The 19,910-nt window shown below is 40.9% G+C and overlaps 1 pseudogene; it reads right to left on the bottom strand.

The window, feature by feature from the left end:
- Positions 1–2,318: 2,318 nt before the first annotated feature.
- The window catches only part of LOC148525480 (uncharacterized), a 39,211-nt pseudogene continuing 21,619 nt past the window's right edge, over positions 2,319–19,910 (bottom strand).

The raw sequence follows: 19,910 nt of genomic DNA on the forward strand, positions 1-19,910 counted from the left end.
ATCTCCAAGATTTATTAAATCTCCCTCGTAGGTACTTTTTCTTATTTGTTTCCTGTTTTCAACACTTTACCACGTTTACAGTCAGTAGCTGTAAGAATATGATAAGGAGATGAATGTGCTGGTTGCCCTATTACCAATGGTAATATTATACAGTATCATATGTTTTTTTGTAAATGAAAAATATTATTCCTAATAGACATTCATTTTCCAGGTGGGCATCACTGTGCAAAATACAGTGGCTGTGGCATTAACACACCTTCTCAGTTCTACTGTGTAGTCACTGTCCTTACAGGATTTCCAGCCACCTCCTATTCAGGCCCTTTGTCCTTCATTAAAAATGGGTTGGGTTTGGATTGCCGGTGGTCGGGATGCCGCTGGTCAGAAAACCAACAGCGCCATCCCAACAGTCAGAATCCCGACATCCATAAAAAAACAAGATAAGTCTAACCCTAACCCCTTACCTAACCCTCCCTGCCAGGTGCCTAAACCTAAACTCCCCCTCTAGTGCCTAAGCCTAATCACCCCCTCACTGTACTCTAAACCTAACACTCACTCCCTGGTGCCTAAACCTAACCTCCCCCATAGTGCCTAAACCTAACCTACCCCTCCCCGTACCCTAATCATAACCCTCCCTACCTAGTGCCTAACACTAACCCTCCCCCTAGTTCCTAACTCTAATCCCGCACCCTAACCCTCCCCATAGTGCTTAACTCTAATCCTAACTCTCCCTTTAGTGCCTAACTCTAACTCCGCACCCTAACCCTCCCCATAGTGCCTAACTCTTACCCTCCCCCTAGTGCCTAATTCTAACCATAACCTTCCCCCTAGTGCCTAACTCTAACCCTCCCCCTAGTGCCTAACTCTAACCCTTCCCCTAGTGTCTAACTCTAACCCTGCACCCTAACCATCCCTTAACTGGCGATACTCACCTTAGGGATGCCGGCAGTCGGGATACTGGTGCCAGGATCCCGACACTGTCCCGGCACTGAATACATCCCATTAAAAACACCTGGGTACATAGGTATTAAAAGGCTGATATATTAATAATCCCAGTTTTAAATTAAAATACAGTTTTAGTGACATCGCATACAAACACGGCATGGGGCTGTAACCTCCTCTCTTGACTGTTGTTTGACTTCCGCACTTGTGATAATATGGATTTTTTGTGAACTTGTTGTAATTGTTATTTTGCACATAGAAATTTGTGGATGTGCGTTCTGAGTGTAACTACACATAGGTCACATATCAGAAGATTACATTATAGAAGCAAAATAGAACAAGGCATGCCACTTTAACCCAGCTGGTCTGTTTGTGTCTACTATATGGATGTTCCTTTTGGGCCAATATGACCCGTATTATAAAATTACGCTTTTCATTATAATTATACCAAAGAGTTTTTTTTTTTTAAAAACTGTTATTGGGTTAAATAAAGATATTATTCTTTAATAAAATAAATAAAAACAAAATACAAACATTTTGGAAAAATTGTTTAATGTAGGTATTAAGGGCCTGATTCAGCAAGAATCGCTACTGCGATTATGCACGCAGTCCCACTTCGAAAGTATGCTAATGTCTATGTTTGCTATGCTGTCACAGCCCAATATAAGAATGTCCACTTCCCCCTACTTATGTCCTTAATACCTTGCAAGTCTGCAAAAACATCAGAAACATCAAGTAACATCGGAAAAGGTCAGTCATTACTCAGAAATTGCTAACCGTTCTGTATGCAGTGAGAGCTCAAGCTGCGTATGCCATTGCAATGGCTAATTTATGCACTGTAATGGCGTTCACAGGCACTGACACACCTGCATTTCGCTGACCACCCCCCCCATCATCACCCCCAAGTGCTCATTTCCTGTCAATAACTCTGAGATGGGTCTGCGTGATGTCAGCAACAGCAGTACGCTCGCAGTGGTGCCATCGCATGCACAGAAAGCAATAATCGTCCAACTGTGTGCGTAATCGTTCTTGTGATACTTGCTGAATCAGGTCATTATTTGTTTTTTTACAATTTGGGCAGTAATATGTAACATGGGATTTACAAATAGGTTTGTTGCACTTGGTACATGTAATGTTTGTTTTATTACAATTTTCCAGTACAAAAATTTTTATCTGACATGTTTAACTGCTTCAACTCTCCCAGCAGAAGTTCCTGGTTGAGGATCATATTGCAATTTCAGTACATATGCTGTCTTGGGGTATATTTACTGAAGTGTGAATTTTTAGAAGTGGAGTTGTTGCACATAGCAACCAATCAGATTCTAGCTATTATTTTCTAGAAGATACTAGATAAATGATAAGTAGAATCTCATTGGTTGCTATGGGCCACATCTACACTTCTGAAAACCCGCACTTATAAATAAACCCTTAATATCACACAAAGTCGAGATTTTCACATCATATTTCGCTGGCTTCACCCTCAAAATCCAACTAATTATTCATCTACGCTACGGTCACATTTTCAAATGGGTTTTATAATTTTGGTAGAACTTTAATCCATTTTTCCCAGATTTTTCTTACAGCTGCAAGTTTGTCTGTGCATCTTCTTGCAGGACAGCTAGATTTGTCATCAAAGTTTAAGGAATGTGTCAAGCGACATAAATTTTATGAAAATATTGGGACCAGTTTCACTACTCCCCAAGCTTTTCATTGATTCATCATAATTTTTTATATATTCCAGCCAATAATAATAGCCCAACGTAAGCTTGAAACATAACATTGACCAAATGTTGGCGCTTTTCCCCATAAACATGGTGTCTTTCAATATTTGTGGATTTTATTATATAATTTCTGATGAAACTAAATATAACATAGAATGCATTTTCTCTATCATTTATTCCTGCTATTCCATATCCTGTTACACCAGGAGTATTCTTGATGACATAGGCTTTACAGATCTTACCAGTAGGATGTCGAGGAGAATCAAGTTCCCATTTCATTTGACCATCTTTGGAAAGGAGATATGGAGCTGTAGCGACAATTTGATCTCTAATGTCATCCTCATTGTCGGAATCATCACCTTTACTTTCATGACTTGTATGATTTTCTTCCTCAGATACATCTTTGCTATCAGATGCTTCAACAAGCACTTGAATCTCAGCCTCAGTCAAACATTTTCAATAAGCCATAGTGGATATTGATTGTATACAGAGCAATTGCAAACTGAATCGGAGTCACTTCAAATAGTGGACTTGATGCATGATGCATCGTATTTGGGATCTGATGCATCCCGTCACCCTTCCCATGTATGCCTGCATTAGCAATGCTGGGATGGATGATAAACACTGGAAAGGACCATTCTATTAGTAATAGTGGCCCTTTGTGATGGAGGGACTTCCAGGTCTACCCAACCAGAAGCCTCTATGGTGTCCATCTGCGCATCTGAGCTCACATATTAAAAACATTACTGATGTTCCTTCATAATTACCTTAAGGGGATGCAGTTATTGTACCTACAGCTGGCATCCCTGTTGACGAAATCCTGGCACCGGAATGGCACTACTCAGCTAGAAGACTGGCGAAGGAATAGCAACAGTAGTGAAGATGCCTACATTGGAATCTCGACAGCCGGGATACCGATCATAAGTATAGCGGGGCTGGTTAGGTCTTAATACTTATTGAGCATTATTTAGGGTACATAAACCATTTTTATTTTATATTACCCCTTCATCTAAAGTACTGTACCTTTTTTAATCTTTAAATTGAAGTTTAGGATTTTACCTCAGATGTGTAACTATTAAGTCCATTGAAGCACAATAAATGAATGAATGAGGAGAGAAGGAGGGAGGGGATCAAAGAGGAGAGGGGAGAGGAAAGTGCAGATCAGAGAGTGGAGGTGACAAAGGCCAATAAGTAAGGAGAGGGGAAGGGAAAAGCCAATCAGAGAATGCCAGTGACAGAAGCCAATAAGAAAAGGAGAGAAGAGGGATGGTGACAGAAGCCTATAAGAAAGGAGAGGAGAGTGGTGGTGACAGAAGCCAATAAGAAAAGGAGAGGAGAGGGGCAAAGAACCAATCACAGAGTAGAGAGGGGAGGGAATTAAAGATGAGAGAAATTAATGTAATTGATCCGACAGGGAAGAGGAGGTGACAGAAAGATGTTCACAGAGGAGGGAGTGCTGGAGGGGAGGTAATCTGGGCAGCTCGAGGGAGCATGAAATGTAGAAGCAGAATTCAGATGTGTAACTTATTTAGGATATAGAGCAAATATAGAGCAAACAAACCAAGATAAAACTAACAGCCGTCCGTCACACTGTGCAGCGCCCCATGAATTCCACAACCCTGGATGGTGCCCTCAGTCCATTTTGGAGCTGGGAGCTCATGCTCCACTGGAACCACTCTCGCTACACCCCTGCATTCCAGGCTGCTTATTAGCAGACAGAGCACTTCCAATGGAAATCCCCTCCCCTGCTATAATGGCAGCCCTCTCTGGTTTCTAGGGGCTACAGCCCATACAAGGCATGATACAGCATGGATCGCAAGACTGCACAAGCATGCTCCCAGCCGCTGCAAAAAAAATGCTAATTAATTAATTTGCACTGCCACCACAGTACAAGATGCAGATGCCCAGCACAACATAAAGCTGGCCCCTTACCTTTACTCACAGCCTGAATAGTTAGCTAGACAGCAAAAACATGAGTAACATCGAGAACCATCGGAACCATATGCAAAATAAGGGAAGCCGGCGGTCGGGATTCCGTCCGTCTGCTTCCTGACTGCTTCCCTTATTGTGCATATGTCTAATCCTGGCATGGAAATCCCGATGCCTATCATTAGACCTATGCCAGGAGCCCGACATCCGGCTTACCAATCGAAGGTAAGCCAGGCACCAGGCACGGACAGCCGAGGGGGGAGGGTTAGGTTTAGGGCTCCAGGGGACAATTAGGGGTAGGCATCCCCATGGAGGTAAGGGTTAGCAAGGGGAAGGGGGGGATAGGGTTAGGCACCCCCAGGGGGAGGTTAGGTCACCCCCTCAGGGGATTTAGGTTTAGGCGTTGGGGAAGGGGGGTTAGGGTTAGGCACATAGAGGGGGGTTAGGGTTAGACACTAGGGGGTTATGGTTAGGCACCCCTAAGGGAGGATTAGGGTTGGGGGGGAATTAGGTTAGTATATTAACCTTAATGGACGATCGGGATTTCCACCTCTATTGGGCTGTCACTGTCGGGATTTGAATGGCTGGTCATGCGGCCGGTGGTAAATCATACCAATCCCGAACAATAGTGGTTGACCAGACCTCACTCGGGATTTGGGCCATTTCCTGTGTGCAACTAGAACTCTGGCTGCATATGCTGTCGCACAGGCTTAATTAGGCAAGCCCCTGTAACGGCGTCCAAACGCACAGGCACGCCTGCATACGGCTGACCTCCCCCCCGTCAACCCCCTTAAATGGTCACTTCCTGGCAATCACTGTGTGCTTGTTCTGCACATAACCTGCGATAACTTCCCGATCAAAGCGGTGACTTCATGCGAGCATGCGCAGTGCAATGCATATGCATGCGCAGAGCGAAGACATCGATGGGTGTGTGCAAATTCACATCTGTGTTCCTTGTTGAATCAGACCCAAAGTCTCTAGAAGCCTGGGATGCTTGTCCATTTGTTTGCATATGAGGGATCATGATCATGAGCAGTAAAGCAGACTGCACAAAGGTTACAGATAGCAGCTGTTGCAGTTACATTGCATTAATGCATCGCTGAGCTGCACCATTATTTACTGTAGGTATGTACCCTGCTTAATGCATTTTGAAAATGTTAACTAGATATTATTAGCCAGAACCTCTGCTCAGCTTCCTGCTTACTCTGATATGACAAACTTGTGAAAATAAGGGTAACAGCAATTTACTGTAAGTTGGAAGATTTAAAATTAGATAGTGTAACCTGTAAATAACCACAAACTATTTATTTTATTTCAGCTTCCAGGTGATTACTGAGAAATATTTTTCTTACTGTAAAACTTTAATTCCCTTCCATTTTCCTTTATTAAGTTTGATACACTCCTTATTATTATAATACACAAGTATTTATTAGCAGAACATTTAGTAAAGCAAATCCACTGTTTCTATTACTCTCTCTCTTACCCTGAATGAGAAATGTGCGCTACTCCCACCGCTTCTGCAAATTTTTAGCAGCAGCTATGCAAAGATGCGCAAATGTCACAGTCGGCAGCATTGCTATTGAGGCACTCACCCATGGCTTCTCAAATCCAAAAGACTTTTCAAATACAAAGACGCAGCTCTTCTAAATAACCCTATGGTTGGGCAGAAAGGCAGAGGGAACTGAGCTGCAGGAGCCAGTTTCACAGCGTACGGTTTCACAGTCTCAGGCAGGGACACACGCAGGAAAATGTCTGTGAAACGACTGCATTTGAGTCACCCCCTTCCCATTGCCATCCACAAATGGTCCCCCCCCTGTCAGTCAGTTTGCGAATATTCACTGCGCGCAACAATGAAAATGAAACTTGATGCATGTGCTGTGGTGACTCATAGTTTGCACAGACCACCAATAATCACTCAACTGTGTACACATCATCATCATCATCATCTCCATATCTGCATCAGGACTATAATTTAGTTTATTTAGATTTTACCTTTACTCCCTTAGAATAATAATTTTTGAATGAATCTCAATTAGGACACATATCAGTCAGTGGTTACTGACCTTGTATATATCAGGCACTTTTCTCTCCCTCTGCACTTAGTTGAGGAAGCAGACAGAGGTCTGTGAAATGCATTTAAATTGAATAGTGAAAAAGTATTTGATTCTATTTATCTATTGGCATCTTATATGCTTATACATCTATAAAACTTTAATCCTAAACTTATTATACTAATAATTAGGACACAGAATCAGATGTGGCATTTAAACTGGTCTGCCTTATTAATAATTATCAATCCATAAATAACTCTACTATGATGGAGACCAAAAAAATAGCAGCTGTCAGAGATCAATGACTACCAATCAGAAGACTAGAAAAAGTATGCAGGGCCAATTGCACACTCAGCAAGTCCATAGGCCACACAAGACTCTCCCGTACCTTCAATGCCTGGTTAGCCAACCAAGGCTGCTGAACCCAGTGGGTACAATCAGCCAAAAACTATATCAAAGGGGAGTGATCTATTTATCTGTTCACTGACCCACTGGATGAAGTTCTTTCCCACCATGTGAGGCACCAACCAGGAGTTAAGCTCATCACCAGCAAACAAACTAAATTGTCCAAAACTTCAAAAATACTCTCCAAGAAAATATGAACAACCACTTCTGTCAAATGGACCTGATCAGCTTGGAAAAGTTGAGCATCAGTGTAGCATAATCAAAGCAGTCACCATTCTAGCCACAAATTAACTGACATTTTGTCTAGCTTTTTTCACTACCACATCAGCATGTCCACCATGCCACTGTTCACATGGAATGATAGATGACCAAACCAGTGAACACCAAGGCCATCACTGAACAACCAACTCCATCTCACGAGCAATCAAAAACCACAAGTCAAGACACAACCGGGTCCCTAAATTGTTCCCACCATGGTGTATCACCAACACCACTGGTGGTCCAAATTGCTCAGCCACCCTACACAATCTAGGTTAAGGTGACTTCCAACACATATCTCACTGACCCTACCACCACACAATGGAGACCACCATGGACAAAGAGGATGAAAAGATCAAAAATGGTTCTAGCAGCCAAATAAACATAAGAATGCCTTATAAATCACACAGAGCAATCATTCAAATGGCCACCTGTAACAAAATAAGTAAAAGTCATAAACAACCACACAATAAAGAAACAGCAAAGCAAGGAGGAATGGGGAGGGGGAGGCAGACTAGGCCCAAGGTAAAAACCTAAAAAAACAGCTTTGAGTACAGTAGCCAATCAGTCTCATAGCTATCATGGCAAAAAAAGAGCATCATCTCTCTGGGCCCCCTCTGAGAATGGTGATGAGTGACAAAAGTGTTCCCAAGTCAAAACAAAATACAGAGCAACTACAAAAACCCCCACAGCAAATCAGCAAATATATTGCTTATATGCATTGGATTTCAAATGTCCAAGAGCATGGATCTCAGACATTGAAACTGTGAAAAGTGGCATCAGTGGCAACCTCTATCTGAAAAGAATGCATACTGTAATTTTGAGGGGACAAATAGAGCAACTGGAAAAAACTCTGAAAGAACAATTAAAACTGAAAGACAGTAACTGGGGAGCCATCGAGATGCATCAATGAGGCACCCTCAACCTGTGGCTTGACCAACACGTGTGGGCATCAATTTTAATTAACAAAGGAACAGTAGTCAAAATAGTGGAACGCACATATATATTAGCATAGGCACAAAAATAAATCACTAAAACTTAATCTTTATTAAATATTAATTATTAAACTGTATTTTAAAATCAGCAAAGTAAAATTACATAAAACAGTGGTGAAAATTTAAAACAAAGGGCTGAAATGATATCTGCGTCCCACTTGTCATTAATTTGGCTGTATTCATTGGATAACCATTAATCCATATCTTGTTGCTATTATCATACAACAGGTCTCAGCAGATACCAGCTATTGTAGGTTGTACAAGAATATTATTGTTACGTTTTATTTTATTAAGGCAGTAATGTAAATTCACTACCCTATATTTGTTTAAATAAAGATAGATTAATCCCTTGTGTTGTTCCCAGGATTATATATCTTAATTGTGTGCATACAATATCAGTATTCAGCAAGTACCAGATAAATACTCTGATGGACACATACTGTATGTAACTTATTGCTCATATAAACTAGAGATGTGTGCCGACCCCATGTTTTGGTTTTGGATCTGGATCTCCCCTGGTTTTGGATCTGAATTGGTATTGCCAAAACTTCACCTCCATGCTTTGTTTTTCGGTATTGGTTTTGGATCTGGATTTTTTCTTAAAAAATCATAAACACAGCTAAAATCACATAAAATTGGCCTGTTTTTGTTACTACAGTATTATTAACCTCAACAATATTTATTTCCACTCGTTTTCAGAAAATTTTGACCACCTCACAGCTCACTATATTGTTTTCATCCAGTTTAGGCACAAAATTTGCACCAAACTAGCTGGCTGACAAAACTATGCGGCAACAATGGGCGGCACAAAAATGTAGCAGTTCAACTGCCAACTTGGCACATCAGGAAACAAATGTTTTTATTATTCAAGAGAGGCCTGAGTGGGTTGGAGTATGTATGTAGTTGAAGGCAGAGACAGGAAGGGTTTGGTAGTAAATGGAATTTCTTTTTTTATTCTGAAGTAAATGTATGAGGGTGAAGGGGAGGGGAGGAGGGATTTACAAAACAATATTTTACTCATTCACATCAGTCCTTGCCCCAGAAGAATCCTTGAGTGCCATGCCTGCTGCTGGGAGTGGTTTTTATCATCCCAGAAGGGGACCAGGAAAACTACTAGTAGTGCTTTCCACATGAAAAAGCAATTCACAACCTGTACAGGGACTTTAAAAAAATATAGTTAGTGACCTCCAAGCTGCTAATTAACCAGCACAAATATATTAAGGGGTAAATTTAATTTACTAAAGTGATAGTTTTTAGAAGTGCGTTTTAGAAGTGATGTTGCCCATAACAATCAATCAGATTCTACTTAACATCACTTTCTAGAAGATAATAGCTAGAATCTGCTTATTTTCTATGGGCAACATCACTTCTAAAACTCACTTCTAAAAACTCTCACTTTAGTAAAATAAATTTACACCTTAAGGTCTTATGTTCCGTCTTTCTTGAGAATACTGTGCCAACTTCTGCTGCTAGGTATGGATTTTCATCCCATAAGGGGACCAGGAAAACTGAGTTCCAAAACAATTGACTGTAAAATAATCCTTTGCAAAGCTTCCACATTGAACATTTCCCAACCTGTACAGGGACATTAAAAAAATAAAGTTAGTTATTGGCCTCAAAGTGCCACTTAACCAGCACAGATATGTGGACAAGCGTAAGATCTATGATTTAAGGCAGGGGTAGCCAACCCTGGTCCTCGAGAGCTATCAACAGTGCATGTTTCCAGGTCTCCTCACAGAATCACAACTGTAATAATTAACTCCACCTGTGGATCTTTTCAAATGTGGTACTGAGTAATGAATACACCTGTGCACCTGCTAGGTGGTCTGGAAAACATGAACTGTTAGTAGCTCTCGAGAACCGAGGTTGGCTACACCTGATTTAAGGCCTTATATTTTGTCAATCTTGAGAACCCTGCGCCTGCTTCTATGGCTAGGAGTGGATTTTCATCCTAGAAGGGGACCATGAAGAGTGCTTCCAAAAAACAATTGACTGTTAGATAATCCTTTACAAACCTTCCAAAAAAGCATTTCCCAACCTGTACAGGGACATTAAAAAAAAACATAGTTAGTTAGTTGCCTTCAGTTCAAACTACTGTTGTACCCACTGTCCACTTAACCGAAGCAGATATTGTGGACAAGCAGAACAGAGTAGCAAATGCAACATTTAAGATCTAAGGTTTAAGTCTTACTTTGTGTCTTGTGTGCCAACCTGCTGCTGGGAGTGGATTTTCACCCCAGAAGGGATGAAGACATTGCTTTTTTTTTTTAACATACACAGATCTGAAGAGATGTAAATAACTACTAACAGGAAAAAGAGGCAATTTGGAGGCCCTTACACAAAGCTGCCTTTGCTTTACTTGAGCTGCTCACCCACCTTCCAGTGTGAACTCAGAAACAGTTTTCAGCACAAACAGGAACCTTGTCAGTGATCAGCCTGAGACTACTCTCCCAAAATGTGGAAATGATGATGCCCATCAAAATGAACTACACATTCTACGAGAAAAACCTTTACCGTCAATTATGTGCAAAAATTACAGAGGCACCTGTAATGCTGGATTCCAGTGGGAACAAATTAATATTGTGTGAAGAAGATGATGTATATATCACCCCAGATTATACCATCACCCAAGCCTATATCATCATCCCATCCTGTGTTGTGTATAAATTACAGCTGCGCTCCCTGTTAGTTTTGGGATTCATTGTCCACATTAGTGGATGTCAGCTCCATTTTAGTCCATATCATCACCACACCCCCTACACATCTTCTGACCTTGGCTACAGGAGGAGCAGCTGCACTCTGGAATATGGTTGCATAGAGTTGCCCCTCTGCCTCACTGAAATTCAGGTAGAAGGGCCATGGGTAGGGAGTAGGGACACTTTAATTAGAGAACACAGATTTAGCTGCTTTATTCCATTTCTTAAACCATATCCTCTAATTTCATATTTGAAAATGTTTATGCAAATCTCAGCAGAGGCGTTTTGTGATGCCATGGCTAACGCGCGCACACACACAAAACAAACATAACGAATACATTTTTGGGGGGCACTTGGGAGGGAAGGCACCCGAACGAGACACCAGCCTCTTCTTAAATGATGCAGGCAGCACCCCTGACACACACAAAAAAAAACAGATTGATTGATTGAATTGAATTAATTTTTTTTTTGCACTTGAGAGGGAGAGCACCCGAACGAGGCACCAGCCTCTTGATAAAAGACACAGGCAGCACAACATCCCTGTGCAACTATGTTGCTGATAACTGTGGCTAACACGCACACACAATAAAATAGTTTTTATTTTCAAACTGGTGGTGTGACTAACATGGACACACCAAAAATTGTTTTTATTTTCACTGGTGGTGTGGCTAATACGCAATTACGCTCACACAAAAAAAAAAAATTTCACTGGTGGTGTGGCTAACATGACCACACAAATAATTACTTTTATTTTTTCACTGGTGGTGTGGCTAACAGCCACACGCAAACATATTTTTTTTTTATTATTTTCACACTGGTGGTGTACATAAAAAAAAATATATATATTTTTCACACTGGTGATGTGGCAGGCTAACACACTAAAAAATGTTTTTATTTTCACATTGGTGGTGTACACACAAAAAATTGTTTTTATTTTTTCACTGGCGGTGTGACTAACTTGCACACCAAAAAATAGTTTAGCACCCCCTGGACAACACAGCTGAACAGCCAGCAAGCCCCTATGGACTACAGCCAGCCAGCTAGCCCCTATGGACAGGACAATAGCCAGCAACAGCCAGCCAGTTAGCCCCTATGGATAATAGCCAGCCCCTAAGGACAGGACAACCTCAAAGCAGCCAGCAAGCCCCTATGGATAACAGCCAGCCAGCCCCTATGGATAACAGCCAGCCAGCCCCTATGGATAACAGCCAGCTCGCCCCTATGGACAGGATAACCTCAAAACAGCCAGCCCCTATGAACAACAGCCAGCCAGCCCCTATGGACTACAGCCAGCCAGCCAGCCCCTATGAACAGGACAACAGCCAGCAATAGCCAGCCAGCCTCTATGGATAACAGCCTGCCAGCCCCTATGAACAGAACAACCTCAAATATGCAGCACAGCTCCTAGCAAAACCTAATAGTAGTCACAAGTCACAATGCAACACAGCAGCCACACAGCAGTACAGCAAAGCTCCCAGCTCCCTCCCTCTTCACTCTCCACAGATGGAATGATAAATGGCAGCGATCCTGGGACCTTTATAGAATCCTAAACCTGCAAGAATCCGACAGCAGGATTATGACGTTTTGCATCGTTTTGAGATCCGAATCAGGTGGAAAAACCCGAGCCGACTCGAATCTGACTCTGATCCCCTAAATTCGGGTGGGTTCGGATCTCTGAGATCCAAACCTTATCATCTCTAATATAAACAGAAGAGTTCTGAAACAAATGTATCTAGTCTCTGATTCTAATGCTGGCCACACACATAGCGATTTTTTACCCGATTAGGCAGATTTCGATGAATTGTGATGACAAATCGTGAAAAATATGCCCAAATCATGAGTTTCTACTCACGATCACAATGCCAATGCACGTCCCCACTTGTCGTACATTGCATCTTCAAATCTGCCATGCTGTAGGGAAGATTTGCCAATCTGGGACACAATGTGATCCAAATCGTGGGTGTTTTTTACTCACGATGTATCTCACAATTCATTGTACATTGGGGAATTTGACTGACAGGAGCCTGTACATGCCCAATCGCCATCTTGTCCAGCATCGTGGATAGAAGAAGAAGGAAGCACAATAGAGCCTGCACACCTGAAGTCTGGATTGCAGCACTTTGGTGAGTATTGGTACTGTATTTAATGCAACCCCACTGCGCCCACCAATGTGTGCCACCCACCTACACACCAATGCATGCTACCCACTAATAAATGCATGACCCAGCCACCGCCTGCCAGAATTAGGCAGGTGTTTTCTGGGTCATGCATTAACCTCCCACTGCCCACCACTGTATGCCACCCACCCACACACAAATGTGTGCCGCCCACTTATAAATGCATGACCCTGCCACCACCCACCTGAATGAGGTGGGCGGTGGCTGGGTCATCCATAAACCTAACACTGCCCACCAATATGTGCCACCCACCTACCCACCAATGTGTGCCACCCACTGCATAACCCAGCCACCACCCACCGGAATGAGGCAGGCGGTGGCTGGGTCATACATTAACCTCCCACTTGCCACCAATGTGTGCCACGCACCTACTCACCAATGTCATGGGCCACCTAATAACTTCAAAATAAAAAAACAATCTAAATACTTTAAAATTGAATTCAAAATGTAGTTCAACAACAAAAATTAAAACATTACAACAACATCAATACATATCTAAAATGTTTTTTTGTTGTTGTGATACATTTGTTTATGATGTTTGAATATGCCACCATAAACAAATGTATGTCAACAACAAAAAACAAATATATTGCAACAACAAAAATAAAACATATTACATTATAATAAAATACATTCAAATCATGAAAAAAACCTAAAAATACATCTAAAAACATATAACATTCCTGTAAAAAAACCATATTAAAACACAATATAAATACATACAATTCCTGAAAATAAATATATTAAAATACATATAAAAACACATAACATTCCTGTAAAAAAACATATCAAAATACAATAAAATTACATAACAATCCTGAAAAAAACATATTAAAATACATATAAAAAATACATTACATTCCTGTAAAAAAAATATACAAATAAAAACATTAAAAAAAACTTTAAAAAATATATAAAAACATCTGGAAAACTGTATAAATATACATTAAAAATGTACAAAACAATTAAAATTTGTAGATTAATACAATGTTCTTATTATTTTTTCTAACTAGCAATGTCTATGGATAGTGAAAGTGAGTTTGTGACGGGATTCCTAGAAGTCCTCCAGTCAAAGGAGTGTCTATGGCAGATAACCTATCAACAGTACCACAGTCAGTTGCATAAATTGGCATCTTTGGGGGTGTTGTTGGAATACACCAAAAAGTTAATTGAGAATGCTGACCTAAAAGCAGTATGCAGAAAATCCAGAACCTGCCTACTGTCTACATAAAGGAAAAGAGAATAGTAGACGATTCAAAAAGCTCTGGTGCAGGCACCGATGATGTGTACCAGCCATCACTGTGGTACTATCACCTAATAAGCTTCATAAGCGAACAGGAGCCACAACACCTTCAGTTGTCCTGTTGGCTGAGCAAGAGGGAAAAGAGGAGGCGGCAGAAGTGAGTGGACCGTCTGTGACAATTTTGGTAAGTAGAGACACAGTTCTTAAACCAAAACCTTTTAATGTTTTTGTAGCCCAATCCCAATTGTCCACTATAGTCATTTATCTCACAGAAAGTCCTCCTGCCATGGCACCGCACCTGGTCCATCGAAACAGGCCAAATACTCCTCCCTCACTTCTTTGGCATGTGCTGTCAATGTTGTTGGATTTGGTGGTGCAGACACTGATGAAAACTGGGCAATCTCCTCCGGATGTCCTGCATCTTTTGGTCTAGTTGGGACTGGTCCTCATTGTGCATTTTTCCTTCACAGAAAGTTATGCAGCACACAGCATGCCATCATGACCCAGTCTATCTTCTCCACATGTAGGTTTATGGTGGTGTGGAAAATGTGGAACCGGTTACTGAGTATTCCAAAATGCATTTTCCACAATGCACCGCACCTGGGATAGACAATAGTTGTAATGCAAAAGCCTCATCTGCAACGAAAACTTAATTTAGGCCGTGCTTTGTCTTGTCCAGTGATGGCAAGTGGAGGGTTTTGTTGGTGAGTATCTGGTAGAAAGCAGTCTGTTTGAAGGACCACCATCAGAAGCACGGCCATTTTTGGTGACATCCACAAACAAATATTCATAGTTGGCATTCACCACTGCCATGAGATTGATGCTGAAGAAGCCTTTGTAGTTGTAGTAATATGATCTGGTGTTGGCAGGTGGGTTGATGCGGAAGTGTTTTCCATCGATGGTTCCTCCGCAGTTAGGGAAATTCCAACATTGTTTAAATTCTTCAGCAATGCTCTTCCACTCTAACACGGTGTTAGGAAACTGGAAAAATAGAAAAAAAAGTTTTAAAACATGACTATAATATTGCTTTACTTTTTTTTTCCTATATAGACTCCCACCCAAGATCCTGATTTGTCCACCATGCCGGACCTTTTGCTCGGGGACAGCGAGGTGGAAAACTTGACCCCAATACCACAGGCTCGTCTATGAGCTTCTAATTAGGTCACTCAACAGCAATTTGCATGACTCCACCTACATTGCAGACCCACTGCTTTATTTGCCTGCCCCAAGTGCCTATGTCAGGCCCCCCCTAGCCCAGTTGGAGATTACTCCCCCACCCAGCACCCCTACCACAAGCCAGAACATTTATAATGCTCTGCTGGAGTTAGAGGAAGATTTGCCGTGTTACTCTTCATGTTTTTTTCTTTGTCTTGCCTGTTATCACTCCCAATAGGTGCTGGCTGTATGCTATATGGTGGTGATGACACTAATTGGACAAGGTCACTATACACATGGCGCAAGTACAGATTGCTGGAAGCCGGGGCCACAATCTGTACTTGTGCCATGTGTGTATTGGCCTCTTCAATCTGGTGTCTGACCCACCTTAAAACATACAGCAGGCTACCTAATGGGATTGATAAAATTTGGTGATAATGCTGTTTTGTACAATTTATTTACATGTTTATTTTATATATTACAAATAACATTGTGTACTGTTGTTGCCACACAAATGTTCATGACTGCTATGCAGCACAGTCTTGTTAATGCAGCCTTATTGGCTGTCTCAGTTATTATAAAGAGTTAAATTGAAAAAAAAACAGAAAAAGAACAAAAACTTTAATCTTTCACAAGAAACAAATGTGTAGTGTGATTTTTTTCTTACCTTGCAATACTAGTACTGCAGCACTTCAACAATAAATGCAATTTGATAGATGCGCTAGTATTTAACTAAATAAAATCTATATGGTGCTTAGCTGACCAATGCATCTAAGATGAAGTTCATGTGCAATAAATATCTATAGATATGGGTATGGAAATGTCAGAACTGATATCAAAAGAAATAATATATAAACATAAATAAACACAATGAAAACAATGACAATTATTATTAAAAATGTGTCTATAACATGAAATAAGGGTGTTTATAGCTCTTTTCATGAAAATATGCATGTTAGTCCAGGTCTCCTGTATCACCTTGATAAAGTCAACCTGACAAAATGCGTTGATGTAAGAAGGACCCCATACTGATGTCAACACAGAGTGGACATGGGCACACGAGGCAGCAAGAACTCCCAACTTAAACAGTGGCTCTCTGCTTAGAGCCTGGGAGAGGACCTAGTCTGGACGAGTGAAATCAGAAGTCAGACGGGCCATTTACACAGCAGACTGAGCCCGTTCTGACTGCTGCAAGACTCCAGCAACCATCAGCTCATACCGCCGCTAGGGAAAGGTAGGTTGAGTTAATTAGCCGGTGCTCCAGACACAGCCTCATTGTCAGTTACGGGAGACCTGGACTAACGCATATTTTCACAAAAAGAGCTATAAACTCCCTTGTTTCATGTTATGTATTGAGTCCACTGTATATTCAGACATTGCCAGTCCTAGAGACATTTTTAATAATATTTTTTTATTGTTTTCATTGTATTTATTTATGTTGATATGTTTTTTTTTATATCAGTTCTGACATTTACATACCCATATCTATAGATATTTATTGCACATGATCTTCATCTTAGATGCATTGGTCAGCTAAGCACCATATAGATTTTATTTAGTTAAATACAAGCGCGTCTATCAAATTGCATTTACCATATATTTTAGTCAGTGTTTCTGATTAAACTAATAGACAGCTGCTCACACAAATAATGGGAGTGCAAGATACCACAAATCCAGCACTTTAACGATAGCCTTGCAGGTCTCTGGAATGATGACGCCCAAGGACTGACGTGAAATGAGTGTCCCCAGCTTGGGTGACCAACACTCTATATCGATAGGGATCCATCAACATAGAATTCAGGAACAGGATAGAGTGCAGGTAGCACACACTTGCAGGTAGAAGACACCTTGTAAAGTGCAAGCCAAATACAAAGAGCACAGAAGCAATGAACAGGTTTCAGCAGGTATACACCTAGCATCACTAGTAGCAGAGCAGAATTTGCACAGGGTTAAAATGTTTAATTTAAATTTCCCACCAATCTTCTGTTGTTTTGCAAAACTCACGATTTATCATGCAGAATCTCAAGATGCGTACGATCCAATAGATCGTGAGATTGGAAGTTAAATTGGCAGCTTTTTTGACCTAATCATGCTCACGACTGCCGGGGAGCTCCCGGGGAGAGTTCACGGGAAATCGTACATGATGTTGTATCGTGAGCACATCGCTATGTCTGTGGGCACCTTAATTAGTTCTATCTCTGTATGAATAACTTCAGAGAAATATGAAGCATCTTATGGTGCGTACACATGGTCAGATAACCTGTAGATTTGTACGATAATGATCCTATTGTTATCGTTAAAATCTGACTGTTCCTGACTCCTGCAAACAACCAAATGACCAGGGTTTTTGGTAGAAAATGGGTATAAGTCACCAACCTTATTCATCAATGAGCAGATCAACTTTAGTTTGTTCCTCCATGGTACTGTATGCCAAGCAGAAAAGAGCTTCCATGTTTGAAATTTGTTGCTTAGGATCGAATTCAATCAGATACAGTATTTACAGACTCTTTGAAAAAGCCCCCATACTGTGGTGCGAAATGCGTCAGTGCTAACTACAGGACTCACTGTGTATACTCTCTGACACCTGCTGTTTCCTGTGGAGCCCGGAGATTTGGCTGCTTTATTGCTCAGCTGGATGCATTGCTGCTGTTGTCCTAGTGGAAACTGGGCTTATAAGGAGATCCACAAGATCGTGCACACCTGTCTATTGTGGAGCCCTGGAGACATAGACATTGTACTGCACAGCTGACACATTGTTGCAGTTGAGGTTGAGGTTGGGCACAACACATGAGTTACAGGACTGTACTTATCTGACAGAAAGTTGATGCCTGGTGCCTCTGTTTGGGGAAGTGCCTCCCTTTGTCTCCCTCTGTCCATATATTGTGTTCACAGCATATGATTATACCTCAAAGCCAGCATTGCTATTACAGATGTCCACAGAACTCCACAGTACCTTGATTGAGTTCTATTGAACTAGCTATGGGACTTCAAACATATTGCATCAATTGATGTAAAATTACATTCTTCGAGTATCACACATTACAATTTCCATACTGATAATACCAGTTTTTTAGGATCCACCTCCTTTAGGTTTTATTATGCATTGTAGTGTAATATTGATTTATTTAGCTTATAATAATTTTCTGTAGTTAATACTATTATTGTCTTATATGTGATATTTTATGACCGGTCATATTGTTGTTTTAGGATATTAAATTTCCTTTTATATTTTGACAAATTATATTGTGTTTTATTTCAGTCAGGTCTTCTTTTCATTCCAATTAGTGCAGAAAATACAATTATCAGATACAGTAATTTACCATGCTGAGAAGATTGTGGTAGCCCAGCGCTATACAATTACAGCCCCTTTCCTTGTGCAGTAAATTATCTACCAGTGCACATTAACAGTTATCGGTTAACACTTTAGAGGCATCCGTGATCAGGGCATTTAACAGTAATTTCTGTTCAAGTCTCCTCAAGCTTTAAATAAATCTTGTGTTAATTAAAGATTGCGTGCTATATTTGAATAGCCCTGGCAGATCAATAAGTATTTAGCTGCTGCTAAATTAATCTGTTCCTTAGTGTCTCTTAGGCATCTTGACTATTGGCTGAGCTGAGCCAGTGTTATAGCAATACAATCTTTAAAACGGTGACTTCTAATTTCTCACCTAGGAGTGGACCCATGTCCACAGCAATATCCATAGATTTAATTTATGCAAAATTACTGATTCTTGCCTACTGCAACTACTGTACATTTTTCATGCAAATTTAATAGACATTGCAAAAGCAAGGAGGCAAGACGCTGCCTTCAGATGCCAATCAAAGAATAAGATGAGGAATGCCACTATGATGGGAAAAATAGGAAGCAGATTTGACATTTTATAGCGATGGTAGGAGTTTGTAGTATTACCTCTGAAAAAGTAACAAGTCACCAGGGCTATAGCTAGGGTAGTGCGGCCGGTGCCATCGCACAGGGCACCACAGGTCAGGGTGCGCTGTTTGGGTATGTCAAATTTCTGTTTATTATCATTCTTGCTTGTAGCTTCCTCTTATTTCATCCTCAGCATCTCCTGGTATCTCATTTCTCTTCCCCTGCCCTTCCCCATGAAGCCATGGCCCTTTTTTGGGTGCATTATGTCCTTTTGAAAAATGAGGGGGGCACCAATGCTCTTTCTGGTACAGGGCACCAAAAAGTCTAGTTACGGCTCTGCAAGTCACCAATTATTATCAAACTTCTATAAATATCAAAGATTGTACAATAGTTCAATGAATGATCGCTGACAATCACACGTTGAAGAATTGTAAATTAAAGAACAATTTCAGAAAGGTGTAATATTATAG

Source organism: Taudactylus pleione, unplaced genomic scaffold (genome assembly GCF_031769625.1).
Source record: "Taudactylus pleione unplaced genomic scaffold, aTauple2 ptg000108l, whole genome shotgun sequence".
Lineage (NCBI taxonomy): Eukaryota > Metazoa > Chordata > Amphibia > Anura > Myobatrachidae > Taudactylus > Taudactylus pleione.